Genomic DNA, 14,020 nt, shown 5'->3' with positions numbered 1-14,020 from the left:
TTGAAATATCCTAGATGCACAGAACACATGAAACTCAAGAAGGATGACCAAAATGCGAATGCTTTACTCCTTCTTTAAAAGGGGAACAAGAGTCCCCAGCTCCGAAAAAAAAGAACCAAAAAAAGGGGGGGGGGACAAGAATACCCTTGGCAGGGAATAGGGAGGCAAAGTTTAGAACAGAGGCAGAAGGAACACCCATTCAGAGCCTGCCCCACATGTGGCCCATATATATATACAGCCACCAAACTAGATAAGATGGATGAAGCAAAGAAGTACAGGCTGACAGGAACCGGATATAGATCTCTCCTGAGAGACACAGCCAGAATACAGCAAATACAGAGGCGAATGCCAGCAGCAAACCACTGAACTGAGAACGGGACCCCCATTCAAGGAATCAGAGAAAGGACTGGAAGAGCTTGAAGTGGTCAATACCCCATATGAAAAACAATGCCAAGCAACCAGAGCTTCCAGGGACTAAGCCACTACCCAAAGACTATACATGGACTGACCCTGGGCTCCAACCTCATAGGTAGCAATGAATAGCCTAGTAAGAGCACCAGTGGAAGGGGAAGCCCTTGGTCCTGCCAAGACTGAACACCTAGTGAACGTGATTGTTGGGGGGAGGGTAGTAATGGGGGGTGGAAGGGGAGAGGAAACCCATATAGAATGGGAGGGGGAGGGTTTAGGGGGGTGTTGGCCCAGAAACCGGGAAGGGGAATAACAATCGAAATGTAAATAAGAAATACTCAAGTTCATAAATATATACATATATATATGATGTAGATAACATAATTGTCACAATGAAATTTCTTGATTTTTTGCATTTAATCTACACTAATTAATTGTAAAATATGAGGTTAATGCCATGAAGTCATTCATTTCTCGTAAGAGTGTACAAGAAATAAAATAATTAGAAATAAAAAAATTCTGAAAGTCTGAAATTAAGAAAATCAATGGACTTTTTGTTTTTATTTGAGGCAAGGTTTTACTCTGCAGACCAAGATAGTCTTGAACTGTGACAATCATCCCACCTTGGCATTCCCAAGTATTGGAATTATTATCATACACCAGTACACTTAGCCTAATTAATGAGTGTTTTATGGTCAAGGGAAAAAGAAATAGTCTGGAGCTGCTGTGAGAAAATTATTAACAATGAAAAACACTGGTAATTTTTACTTAAAGATTAATTGAGCCGAAGGTGCAAGAAATCGAATAACATCTCAAGGTCACTTTGTTCCAATTTTTAAATAACTAAATGAAATCAAAATTAAATGCCTGCTATGACTTGCAATATATTAGTGCACTGACCTGGGTTGTGTAACTTAATATATATGAGTACTAATCTATTTTAACTAGATGGGAACAGAAAAATGAATTGCAAAACATGTTAATGAGATCAAAGATCTCAATATATACTGCATGTTTCCAAGACCCAGAGGTCAAAGTCCCAGAAGGAGGAAGGACTGGAGGAGAATGAGAAGAAGTGCCAGGCAGAGTTTAGCTGTTGAACGTTGAAACTTAATTTTCCATTACCGTGTATGTGATGAGAATATGCATTGTAGAGAAAGCCTTATTCTTCAGGTCATTATAACTGGACAAGGCTCCATTTTCTCTGAATAAAGATTTTTATTTTCTTATTATGACCCATCAGTAGCCATTTCCAATTATGAAAATCATCATCTGAATACCAGTGATGATTAATTAAAACTGTGATCATTATGGAAGAGTCAGTTCCACCGACTTTAATTTAATTCCTTTACATTAGTTATCATGAACTTCTAAAATGTGAAGTTCTTTAAGATTCTCCTTTAGACACCATTTGTAGCTGGATTAGTATGAACAGAAAAACAAAATCTCAAACTTTGGAGATGAATTTTAATAGATATATTAATGAATTTGTGATTTCACATTAATACTATGCTATAAATAGCGTGTGACTTCTTCTTGGAATAATTAAACATATTTTCTTATTTTTATAAGCTGATGGTCCCAATAATTTAATTTAGCATGCAATTATATTAAGCAGGGTATATTTGAAATTTGGGGTGTTATAGAGCAAGGTGACATTTAAGAAAGCTGGATAAGGACAGAATACCCAAGTGAATATTTCTGCTTTTTCTTAGAAAGCTCAGTGTGTTCTCTGTGTAGATAGGTAAGAATGAATGTTTATTTTGTGCTTTTATATATATGTACATGTACATGTGTTTAAATGTATATGTAGGTATGTAAGCACATGGTGTATGATAGAAAACATGAATGTGCATATTTATGCAACATGAACGATTTAATAAGGCATTCCATCAACTCTTCTGTTTGTCCCTTCCCTGACAGTAACATCTGATTATCCATACAATTGTTTTAGGTAGAATATCACTTCTCTTTATTTCTAATGTAGAAAACTGAGACACAATAGTTCTAAACTAACTGAGCAATGGCTCAGATAGTAGCAACTGGGTTGCAGAAATTACCTCTCAGGCAGAGTTCAATTCCTTGCCTCTATCTCTTATACTGTGCATTATATGGCATACTCGCTCCCTAAGGGTATATCAATAGAAGAATTGGAAGATGAAATTTGTCATACGACTGGCCGTGAGTTCTATGGAGCCTGGAGGAGAGTTATTTCCCACATGTAAATAAAAATTACTGTCAGGAAATAATGAGTGTAGTATCTACAGAAGTTACACTCCACTGTCTTCTCTGGTTTGCTTGAACATCATTTTTAATCCATTTTTTCTTATTGAAGTATTTTCATTGATTTCTTTTTTTTTCCAGAGCTGAGGATCGAACCCAGGGCCTAGTGCTTGCTAGGCAAGCACTCTACCACCAAGCTAAATCCCCAAGCCCTCACTGATTTCTTATTATCTCTCCATTAGTGCTTTACTGTAAAGTGAAGAGGGGTCAATCCAACAGACTTATTTACTTAAACTCTGGAGAAAGACAAAGTAAATATTATCCTGTAATAAATTATGAATCCAATAATAAAATTGTAGTTCATTATTTTTGCAATGTGAATGAAGTCTAGATTAGAGCACTGGACTTGAAAACAACATCTATGCTTTTTAAGTTGGGGCCATCACAAGGTGCTAGGTAAAGTTAGATGCATGCCTTGTCTGAAATTAACTCTTCATCTGTAAATCTCAGTACCTCATCTTGCTATTTCAAATCTCAAAAACTTTACTACAGAATACAAAGAGAATACTAAATGACTGCTAGTATGGACCTATTTGTTTTGTCATTTTCTCATATCTTATATTTGCCCTATAATTCATTTAATATCCACTTATTTTATCAACTTATTTGCCAAAGCCCCGTCATCTTACAAGTATTTTTCTTTTCCTATGAGCTATGTAACACCCAAAATGAATACAAACACATATAATCAGTATTTCTTGACATCACTTCTTACCATGAAGGGAGAGATATGGAGACCCAACTAATTGGCTTTCTGTATCTATTTTTGAGTTTTTCGGCTCTAGGTTCCCTTAAATCACTTGTTTACCAGGAAGCTGGTGAAGAGCTCAGTTAATTTAGAAATTTGACTGTTTTCAGACAAAAGGGGTCCTGAATTCACAGAGTCAACAAGAAGCATGTTTGCAGGCAAATGGTACCACCAGAACATTTCAATGGTCTGTGCTATTCCAGGTGGAACAAGTAACTATTTTTTTATGTAGTTGTACACATATGTTTTATTCATGTGTTGTATGCTTTTACAACCCAGTCACATTACCTAGCTGTTTACTACCAATTATGCCCAACACACTGAACTTTTAAACCAAATTGAACCATCTGTTATACATAGATAACTGAAATTTTTGAAATGTTTTCAAACTCACAAAAAATGAATGTTTATGTTTACTGAACATTTTTAGTGATTTGCAGCAGTCATTTAAAATCTGTCTCTCTAAAATTGTGGTATATCAAAGGCAATGTATTTGTCTAACTATTCTTTCAAACTATCTTTTTTAGTGAAAGAGTGATTAGTCATCTCAAGAAAGCTTTATGGGACAAGATGTCTGGCCTAAATATTTTGTTTCTAATGAAAACATAACTGACCAAAGCTCAGTTAATTATTTTTATTGAGATAGACATATATATATATATAATATAATATATTATAACATCTGTCAAAATGAAAGGAGTACAAACTCCTACAGATGCAAAAAAGGATGAGATAAGGTTTTTGTCTATAAGGTTGAAAGGGAAACTCTCTTTAGACACATAAGAGTCTTAAGACAGAGTGTACCATGAACAGCACAACATGGCAGTCCTCAAAGTGATGTGTTTTGTTGCAGAAGAAAAAAAAACTAGAGTGTAGAGGAGAACAAGTAGGACCTTTCTCGAGCATTCAGCCTATCTATATTCTTCCACAGTGGATATTCATTCAGGAACCCGGGTTTTTCTGTAATTACATTCATACTTAATACTGTTGCATTGTATGTATGGAGGGCTAGTGATTTCAATTTTATTGTTTGGAAACACGTTTGTTCCTTGTTTATTAGTATGAGGGCTACTCTTTGTAGACTGACTTCAGTCCTCTAACAAGAACAAGAACAACAACAAGAACAACAACAACAAAACTATTTCAGCCTAGCATTGCATTCAGTAAACCCCACAAATCACTACTCTAATTCCACTCAAAGGATTCTTTGTCACCACCAATGAAACAGTGCTTTCCTCCATATCAACTTTCTTTTCTAGAGAGAGGAGATGGTTCACAAAACTCAAGAAGACACTTGTGAATTTACTGAAACTAACAAGGCCTCTTCATAAGGTGATCGAATTAGCAGCAGAATTGCTGGGTGAGAGGGGACTCTGGTTAAACTGTCTGGCTGCTGAGTAGGAGAGTCTAGAGATGTAGTTTCCTGAATTGTCAATCATGCTGAGCTAAGTAGTCTGGAGATACAGTTGGCTGTCACTAGTCTCTAAGTGTCCCTGTAAGGTATATCTGATAACTGTATCCATTGGTTAAGCAGCCCGAACTCTCTTCAGACAAGGTTTTATAGGAAAATGGGAGCAAGTGAGGGGTGTACAGACTGGCAAGTATCTAATTGAAAGTCTATTGTGACTCTGAAGCAAGGTCGTATACAATCAAGAAAAGTCTAAAAGTACATCTGAAACAATCAGACTAGTCCTTGATTAACTGTTGCTAGGAAATAGGTAGGGAGTAACAAGCTGTGGGGTCCTTCCTGGTACGGAGATACAACTTGGGTTTAGCTTTAGGTCAAGTTTTCAGGCTGTTTTTATTTATTTACTTTTTTCTTTTAAGATGGAGGTAGGTCCCAAGATGGAGTATGTTTGGCCTTTCAGTGCCAAGGATCAAGAAACATTTGTCCATGTCCTCCCAACAAAACCCATACAACACCTGTGGATGGTAAATCTTACTTTACAGTGATAGAGTCTCAGGTTGATCTTTGGTAAATTAAGGGTGAACTGAGGTCTGGCCTCTACATGAGTAGTTTAGATCACTGTGTGTGATATATCATGACTGATAAGTTGATTACAACTGTAAATGAGACTCCTCTGTTGTCAGCCTCATTAAATGTTATTAATTTATCAAAAGCTCATCTTAGACTGTGGTTCTTGAGTTCATAGATTCATGTTATAGAGAAATAAAAGCAAGAGGCAGGAGCTCCTTTTATTATTAAATTGTTTTATTTATTTACATTCTAAATGTTGCCCTCCTTCCTGTTCTCATCCCAGAGTTCTTCACCACCTCCCCCTTCCCTTTGCCTCTGACAGGGTGCTCCCCCACCAAACCACTTGCCTACCCCCTTCACACATCAACCCTCTACTACTCCCCACTCACCCCACAGCATCCCATGACCTCCTTTTTAAGGGGAGCACTCTCATGATTTTCTTCCTAGAAAAGGTGGACGACTTTTAAGAAGTTCTTCTTACCTACTACAATTTAGTTTGTTGAAATTCCATTTGCTGCCTTATAAAACAACAACTTTGTTCTAAATGTGCTCTTCGGTGGAGCTGGCAGGGCCCTGCACAAACTGATTCTGCTGTTTGCCTGAGCTAAGCCTTTCCTTTTCTCTGGTCAGCTTGGCTGTCTGGTACTAGCAGCAAATGCTCTCAATTAGCTTTTCAACAATCACATATCACTGTTTTAACTGAAATATTTCTTTTAACTTTAGCATGTATTTGCACTGTAACACTATCATCACAAAAGAAAACAAACAAAAACAAACAAAAAACAAAACAAAGCAAACAGAACCCAGACGTGTATGTTCATTGATTTATCTTCAGGCCCTTCATCTTACAATATTGATTTTCCGATTCTTTCTACTTTCTGCATCTAGTGAGCATCATTGACTCACTAAATTCTTATTACTCTAATTTTGCCTTAACTGAAGTATTCTACAGGATTCTTTCAAATTAGTATTGCCTGGCTTATTGTTCATATCCTAATATATAAACCACTTTCTGTCTATCACAAGGATTTGTATGGAATGAAATTAAGATATTTTCTTCTCCTAATAATCTTCTATGAAATACTTGAGAATAGTCTCAGAAGTGCCTTTTGTTAGGAGATAGGCTTATGCTTCTAAGTTAATGATAATGGTGTGTCTTTGTGAATAAGCATATTGTACTAATCAGCTCAAGCTCCTTAGCCAACTTTTCAAGCCACATAACAACTGGTGACTCCTTTAAGTGAGGACACTGTGCAGGTGCCCTCTATCTGATATGCAAATGGCTCTTTTAACATGTGACACTAACATTTGTAGAAGGCCCTGTATTCCTGCTGTAAAGGGAATTTAACTCTAAGACATAGTAGACTATAGAGATGAAAGACAAAAAGAGAAAAGGAGGAAAGAACAAAGAAGGAAAAAACAAAGGAAGAAAGGAAGGATAGAAGGAAGGAAGAAAATGTCTGAACTTATATTTTCCTAACTTTATGCTGATCATAATATCTTTAAGGGCAATGGCACATGGTCATTCATGTGGAAAGCTGATGATTGGCTGAATATCCGCGTATATTAGAATGTTCTAGTCTGCCACTTTAAAGAGTTAATCAGAAGATATATTTGTACTGTCATTTAATATCCTGATTAACTTACTGGACTTTTTTGTCTGAAATGGTGTACAGAGAAGTTAATTATTAACCTAAATGAAAAATTTCATGATTTCCAAGTCTGTTAACAAAGCATGTCTTCTGCTTTCAATCCTGCTTGATTGTATTTCCCCCCTTTTGTTAACGAACTGTGATTTTTGTCTGGTAATGAATAAACCCATAAACCATCTGGCAGTTGTCTCATGGCTCATTACATGCTATGGGTCACTCTGAAAAGTTGCCTCAGGTGACATTTAAAATGTTGCATGCAGAGAAAACCACTTTGTGTTATGGAGAGCAAAAGTTTGAGAAATGAGACCTTTCACCTTTCTTGATATTGGTAGCCAAATTGAAAATATGGGGTGAGAAATCATAAAGCAACCCTTAATTTTTGTTTTGCAAGTGTACATTATGATGTTCTGTATATGTGGAATTTATGCATATACACTTTTATAATAGCTAAATAGTAAGATTGCTCAACATCTAGCATATCTTAATTATTAATGGTGTGTCTCCATATTACTACAGGTTTTGCAAAACCGTGTCAATATTTCATGAGGACTACGAATTGGAAGTCTACAGTGACAGGAATTCTTTCAGGGTAGATTTTCTCCCTAGAGACCTAATCATCACAGATATGTATCATTAGTATCTTTCTATAAATGCTGCTATGTATTTCAGCTTTTAGTTCAGAGCCTAGAGTTGACTCTAGGCTGTGCATAATTTCTCTTTCTGGAGAGAAAAGAAAATCACAATTAGTATTCTAACTTGAAATCTATCATTCTGTTGTCAGATGAGAGTCAGTTTGCTGTGGATAGAGTATTGTGCAAAAATATTTTGGAATAAAACTGAGTGGGAAGACAGTACCCAGAATTCACAGTGCACAAACAAGATATATTAAATTCATAATTTCATGTAAAGAAGCTAAGTCATAATTCTGCTGTGCAGCCAGAAGATGGATCATAATCTATACATAAGAAGCAGCCTACAAAACATGTTATGTAATTGGTTTGTTTGCATAGATTTCAAATGGAAATAAGATGTCATATCATTGCATTATTATGAGAGAACGACCGCCACTTAATGAAAGTCAGAGGAGAGAATGTTCGTTTGACTCTGATTTTATAAGAACAAAAAAGCAATTTTGATATTCTAGAGAAGATCTGGAACGTTTTTTCCTAAACTGTGGCTGGATGTATAGAAACAGCATAGTAACTTCCCAGAGCCTTTATGGTACTGATCTACACATTTCAACATCGACTGCAATTATAAGGAGGAAAAGCAAAGAGTATGGTTCTATGGCATGCTGATATTTTACTTTTCCCATTTTTGTATGTTAATTCCAAATAGTCACTTATGTAGCCAAGCATAGGGAATGTATATTATTCATTGACAAATACTGGATATAGTCATTTGAGGAGAGTCATTTGCTGCAAGAAGACAGGACTGAAAGATTTTTGTCTAGGTTGAGGCAGCATGTCTGTCTGTTTTCAGTTTTGTGCTTGCTTTTAGTGGGATTTTCTTAGTAAGATTTCTATCAAGAGAAAATGCCCTTAGGTCTTGATGCTGGGAACTGTCAATTCTGTGTTCTCCCTCCACTTGTGCTGTAGACAGGGTGTGCTGCGCATTTTGTTTTGAAACCAAGGAGGGTATTTTTGGGAAGGCAGACAAAGTTCAAACTGCAGTTCCTACTTTTCTAAGGCTATTCTTTCTAGCCTTTGTGTTTGTCCAGCATAAAAGTTGCAGGCCTTCTCGTGCATGTCCGTTGGGGGAGGATACTCTTAAGCAGTGTCATCTGTGTCCCTTGCCGCTCCTCCACTGTTCTTTCCTGAGATGACGCAAAGCAAAGAGCGGTTATTGTACGTTGGGCTGATGGGCAGAAACTGGGCGTGGTCTGGTGCAGTGAACGCAAAAGAACAACAGAGTAACTGCTTCCTGGCCTTTTGCCCTGACTGCTGGCCTCCTCTTTTGCAACAGTTGGTATTTCAAGATGAAGATAGTGAAGTCCTAAAGGCCGGCCCACTTTCATTCTTTCTTATAAGAAGAGAGAAAGCTACAGGATCTTCAATGGAGGCGACGGTTTATTTTGAAATTGACGAAGTCACTTCCAAGATGGTAGACAATAGAGTAAAAAAAAAAAAAACAAAAACAAAAAACTGGGCCCTCTTCCCACTGCTTCTCCTTGAGATGATACAGGGGGCAGGCAAAGCAGGATGGGTGGTAGAGTGGGCATGGTCTTCTGCATGCAGCACAGATGAAAGTCAGTTGGAGAAGTCCTTTGGCAGACACATGATCTGGCCTAAATTCCCTTCCTCTTTATGAGCAGATTGAAGCTGGTAGAATCTTTGATGCTGGAGAAAAGTGTCACTTCCAGAAGGACGGGTCTATTAGTTGGGTCATACAGCTATACCACCTCTGTAGTTAGCATTCCAATAGATTGTAAGAAGCCTTTGTTTAATTACATTTCCTGTTTAGTAAAGAGTCTTGTATATTATGTTAAACAAAGCCCATGCCAGTTTACAGGTTCTGGTGGGGACTGCCTCATCCAATGAACGGGTAATGTCCCATGGCCTTGGATTATATGAATACTTCATGATTGTATTCAATATTGGTCTAAGCTTAGGATTCACAGTTAATGCACAATTGAGATGCTTTGCAGGTCTTCTCTAAGGCATGTAGGATTCTTGCGTCCCTCAGTGAGCTTGCTCCTAAAGCTGTCTAAAGATGGCTGCCATGAACAATAAGCTCTCCATACCCATAAAGTATAGGAAAACGCCCAAAGTTCCCGTAGCCATATTTGAGATATCTGTATTGTATACTTACAGAAAGTCCTGGAAACGAAATTAGTAATACCCACAGTGGTTAACAAGCTTTATCCTAATGGTGAAATTTTCTCTTAGCCCAAAGTCTATGATTTTAATTCTATAAATCTATGATAATCTTACCTGGCTTTAAGTCTAGGTACCTTAATGGTGTGGTCTGCATGATATTTGTTGGAAAATACCTCTGGTCCCATTTCTCTCTGGTCACTGCCCATAGGTGAGAGGCAGTAACTCTTTTTCCTTGAGTAGCTTCATGATAAGGTAGATTCTGAATCCACCCAGTGACTTGAGTTGACAAGATAATGGGGGGGAGCATTATTCAATCTTATCATGATGTGCAGCTCTGTTATAACTGGGTGGCACTACTGCTGCTTCTTAATCAGCACACTCACGGAGACTCCGGAGCCTGGCAGGTGGTCTTGGGCCAGCTTTACCACCGTGTTTAATCAATGACTTATGGTTTTTAGGATGTTATACTGAGAGTGGGAATTCTCTGAATTAGAGAAACTAGGCACAGAGCTGTGGACCTGCTGTCTCTTGCCTAATATTTGTGGGAAAATACCCCTGGTCCCATTCTCTCTGGGTCACTGCCCACAGATGAGAGGCACTAACTCTTCTTCCTCAAGTAGCTTCATGATAAGGTAGATTCTGAATCTAACGTAATGACTTGGGTTAACAAGATAACTGGGGTGGAGGAGGTGCTATTCAATATCATGATGTGCAGCTCTGTTATAACTGGGTGGTACTACTGCTGCTTCTTAATCAGCACCCTCACGGAGACTCCGGAGCCTGGCAGGTAATGTTGGGCCAGCTTTACCTTGCATTGCACCTATGACCTATGGTTTTTAGGATGTTATACTGAGACTGGGGGTTCTCTCAATTAGAGAAACTAGGCATAGAACTGTGGGCCTGCTATCTCCTTCTCATTTTAAATTTGTAGTTAGCAAGACAGCAAACACCTGGAACGTTCGAGGCACCACCTGACTCAAACACAGCACAGCTGGTCACCAGTGCCTGTGACTGAGTCTCATTTTAGTTAAGAATAATTTGAAATAAGATATAAAAGTTCTCTTGCATGACTAATGGCATAATAACCCACTGTGACACAGAGTGAGGGAGAAAATTGACTTCTAATCCATGCTAGTACTCAGCTTTTATGTTTGAGAATAAGGATATACAGTAACTTTACTATCTAAGGCCAGTGAGAACTGACTATTAAAACCTCTGCTATATTTCAAACTTACCCAGGCTAACTGAAATTTGGGCTAATGTTTAGAAGTATGTCTGAAGTGTACTATTTTGTCCATTTTACTTTACCCTTTGTGAATACACATATTGTGCATGAATGTGTAATTCTGTAGTAGAGATTACCTATCAGCTCTAAGCCCTAGACTCAATTTGCCTTATTACAAATACCTAAGAGATAAAACCTATATTTTGGTGATTTCCTTTATATTCGAATGACTATATGTACCTCATATGTCCAAGTGTTTTTTAAAAGTTCACTCAAATAATTTTTATAATTTTCCTTTATCAGATATGCTTCATCTTAAAATGAACTAAAGATAATTTGGTTCTCATATTTTCCAAAGTCATTAACATCTTTTATTTTTAACCAGGACCTATTAACTCACTCTTTAATGTGTGGTATGTAGTTCTCCAGGTCTTCTTCGGAAGCTGCTTCATAAAGCATTATTTCAACAACCTAATTTCAGTGGCACTCTGGTCATGTTCATTTGACTCCTGAACACCAAGAGGACCCAAAACAAAGTGCATTCATTTGATCTCATTGAAAACAAGAAAGCAAACGAGCAGACTCACTCTTGAGAACTCACAGCTTTACACCCAACTTTGGGTCCTCCTATCTTTGCTACTCTGATGCTGAATCTCAGACTTGAAATGTGTTCTCTGTTTAATTACCTTGCAAGCAGCTACAGTCTTGTAGAAGCACTGATTCATAAATGCTATACGTTGCCACCAACACAAAGAATGAGAGCAAAGGTAAGAAAGAGCTCATTAAAAGTCTATGTAAAATATGAGGCTTGTATAGGCTAGGTCAGCCATTGCATACCTTTGAAATTTCATTCAATTTTAAGAACTCACTTTCTGATACAGTAAACCCATCAAAACCAGGTGTTTTAAACACTACCACATTCAGTTTCTGCCCAATTTTAACAAATTTTGTAAAAATATATATTTTAAGATAGCTTGGAACTATCAAAACTAAAAGAAATCAAATACTAGTATTTTTACGCTTTTTCCTTTCTTTTCAGTATTGCATCTATAGAAAAATGGAAAAGAAATGGCATCAATTGTGGATCAGATGACTGCCTAAAAGCCATGTTGGAAACAGTGACTAGTTATGGAAACAAAAGGAACAGATATTATATTACTTCATCAGCTTCTTGTATAGTCCTCAGAATCCACTGATCAAGCCCATCCAGCTTCCTCTATCACGGACTCGACTTGTTGCTGGGACTGTTAACAACAGCACAATGTGTGATGTGGCAGGCTAAAAGACCTCCACCAGGAACTCTAAAAAAACTGCTCTAATAGGGAGTTTATGGAAGAGTCTCCAGTGATTGCACAGAGACTGCCATAGCACTCTAACAGTAATGGGAAAAGGGATTAAGCACAAGGTCTGAACATTTGTTAGATACTGCATAGCACAGTCTGCAGGTTGAGCAGAGTTTGGCTGAGCTACCCCAAGTTTATAGAACAGTCAAGTCAGAAAACTCAAAGCAGAAGTGGAGCTGGGACTCTGTAAAAGAACAGTACTGGTAAAGACCAACAGGGTACGTAACATAAAAAAGAAATAGGATAACATAGACCATAAATTAGATCACTGATAAGTATAAATGTTGTAATGTCTACATTGATAGGTGCCTTTCTTTTGAGGGACAGATTGAAATGGGCAGAATTGTTGATGTTGAAACAATTGTTGATGTTCTGTTGGGCAGAAAGGTTCTTTGTCCACTGTTTTGTAGTTATTTCAGTGACGAAGTACAATAGTACATTTCAGCGCTCAGCCTGAAATGGAGCATCTATATCACAAATCCTCTCCCAAAGGCTCAGGGAACATTGCGGAAGAGGAGGCGGAAAGATTGTAAGAGCCAGAGGTGGGGAGGACAGCTGAGAGAAACTCATCTGCACATGGCGAGAATGTTCATTTAGGAACTAACAGCAGTTGTGGTTCCTAGAACAAGATTCACTGAGGCAGATGTAGTGGGGCAAGGACTCAGGAGGCCAAACAGCTGAGGAGCCACAGCTATTGTGTGAGATGCCACCTCTGCTTAGGAATGCTAGGAATTGTTAGGTTAACTATACACTAGTTTATGACGCTAGGATCATGTACCTATATTCAGCATTAATAGGACTAAACACACTATTGAATAAAAATATACACACTAACTAAAATGACAAAATCATGTGGGACTGTAAAGACCCAGGAAAGGCTAGGGAATACATTTGTGTTTTATAAAAAAAAATACATTGTGCTTACTACCACCAATGTTGTCTCATTTATTCCTCATTGCTTTTGTCAAAACTTAGGCTATTAAATTTTTAGATTATGGTTTTGCCTTTTGTGTGTTTAGATTATCAGTTTTTCAGACTTCTTAAAGGTTTATTTTTAGATTTAGTTTTCTATATTTTAGATGTTTTTTGGTTTATAATTTGGGAGTACTTTTAAGTTTTTCCCATTTTATTTTTGGTACTGGAATAAGTTTGTTTAACTGATTTTTCTCTAGTTTGATATATTCTGACACATTTTTCCCTCCCTCTACTCCTCCCAAACCCTTACAACTTCTCATCTCCCTCAGATACACTCCCCCTCTGTCTCCCTTGAGAAAAGAGCAGGTTTCTAGGAGACAACCAAACACAACAGAACAAAGCACAATGAGACAAGGTAGAAACCCTCACACCAAGACCAGATAAGGCAAGCCAACAAGAGGAAGAGCGTCCCAAGAGCAGGCAAAGGAATAAAGGACATACCCACTCACAGGAGCCCCACAAAAGCACAATGCTAAGAGCTATAACATACAGATGTCATGGTGCAGTTCCCTTAAGGTTCCATGCTTGTCTTCAGTTGGGATTTCCTCGTCATGACCTGGGGTGAGGCTGATGTGTACCTTCATCTAGA

At 37.7% G+C, this 14,020-nt stretch overlaps 1 long non-coding RNA gene across 1 annotated transcript; it reads left to right on the top strand.

Annotated features, from left to right (window-relative positions):
• Positions 1 to 9,279: 9,279 nt before the first annotated feature.
• LOC120096600 (uncharacterized) lies at positions 9,280 to 13,717 on the top strand. Its single transcript, XR_015637020.1, has 2 exons — positions 9,280 to 11,880; positions 12,153 to 13,717. It is a non-coding gene; the product is annotated as an uncharacterized LOC120096600 (long non-coding RNA).
• The last annotated feature ends 303 nt before the right edge of the window (positions 13,718 to 14,020 follow it).

This window comes from Rattus norvegicus, chromosome 14 (assembly GCF_021556685.1).
Source record: "Rattus norvegicus strain SHRSP/BbbUtx chromosome 14, alternate assembly SHRSP_T2T, whole genome shotgun sequence".
NCBI classification, from domain to species: domain Eukaryota; kingdom Metazoa; phylum Chordata; class Mammalia; order Rodentia; family Muridae; genus Rattus; species Rattus norvegicus.
The sequence above is the reverse complement of the archived record's forward strand: the minus strand, read 5'-3'. Positions and strand labels throughout refer to the sequence as shown.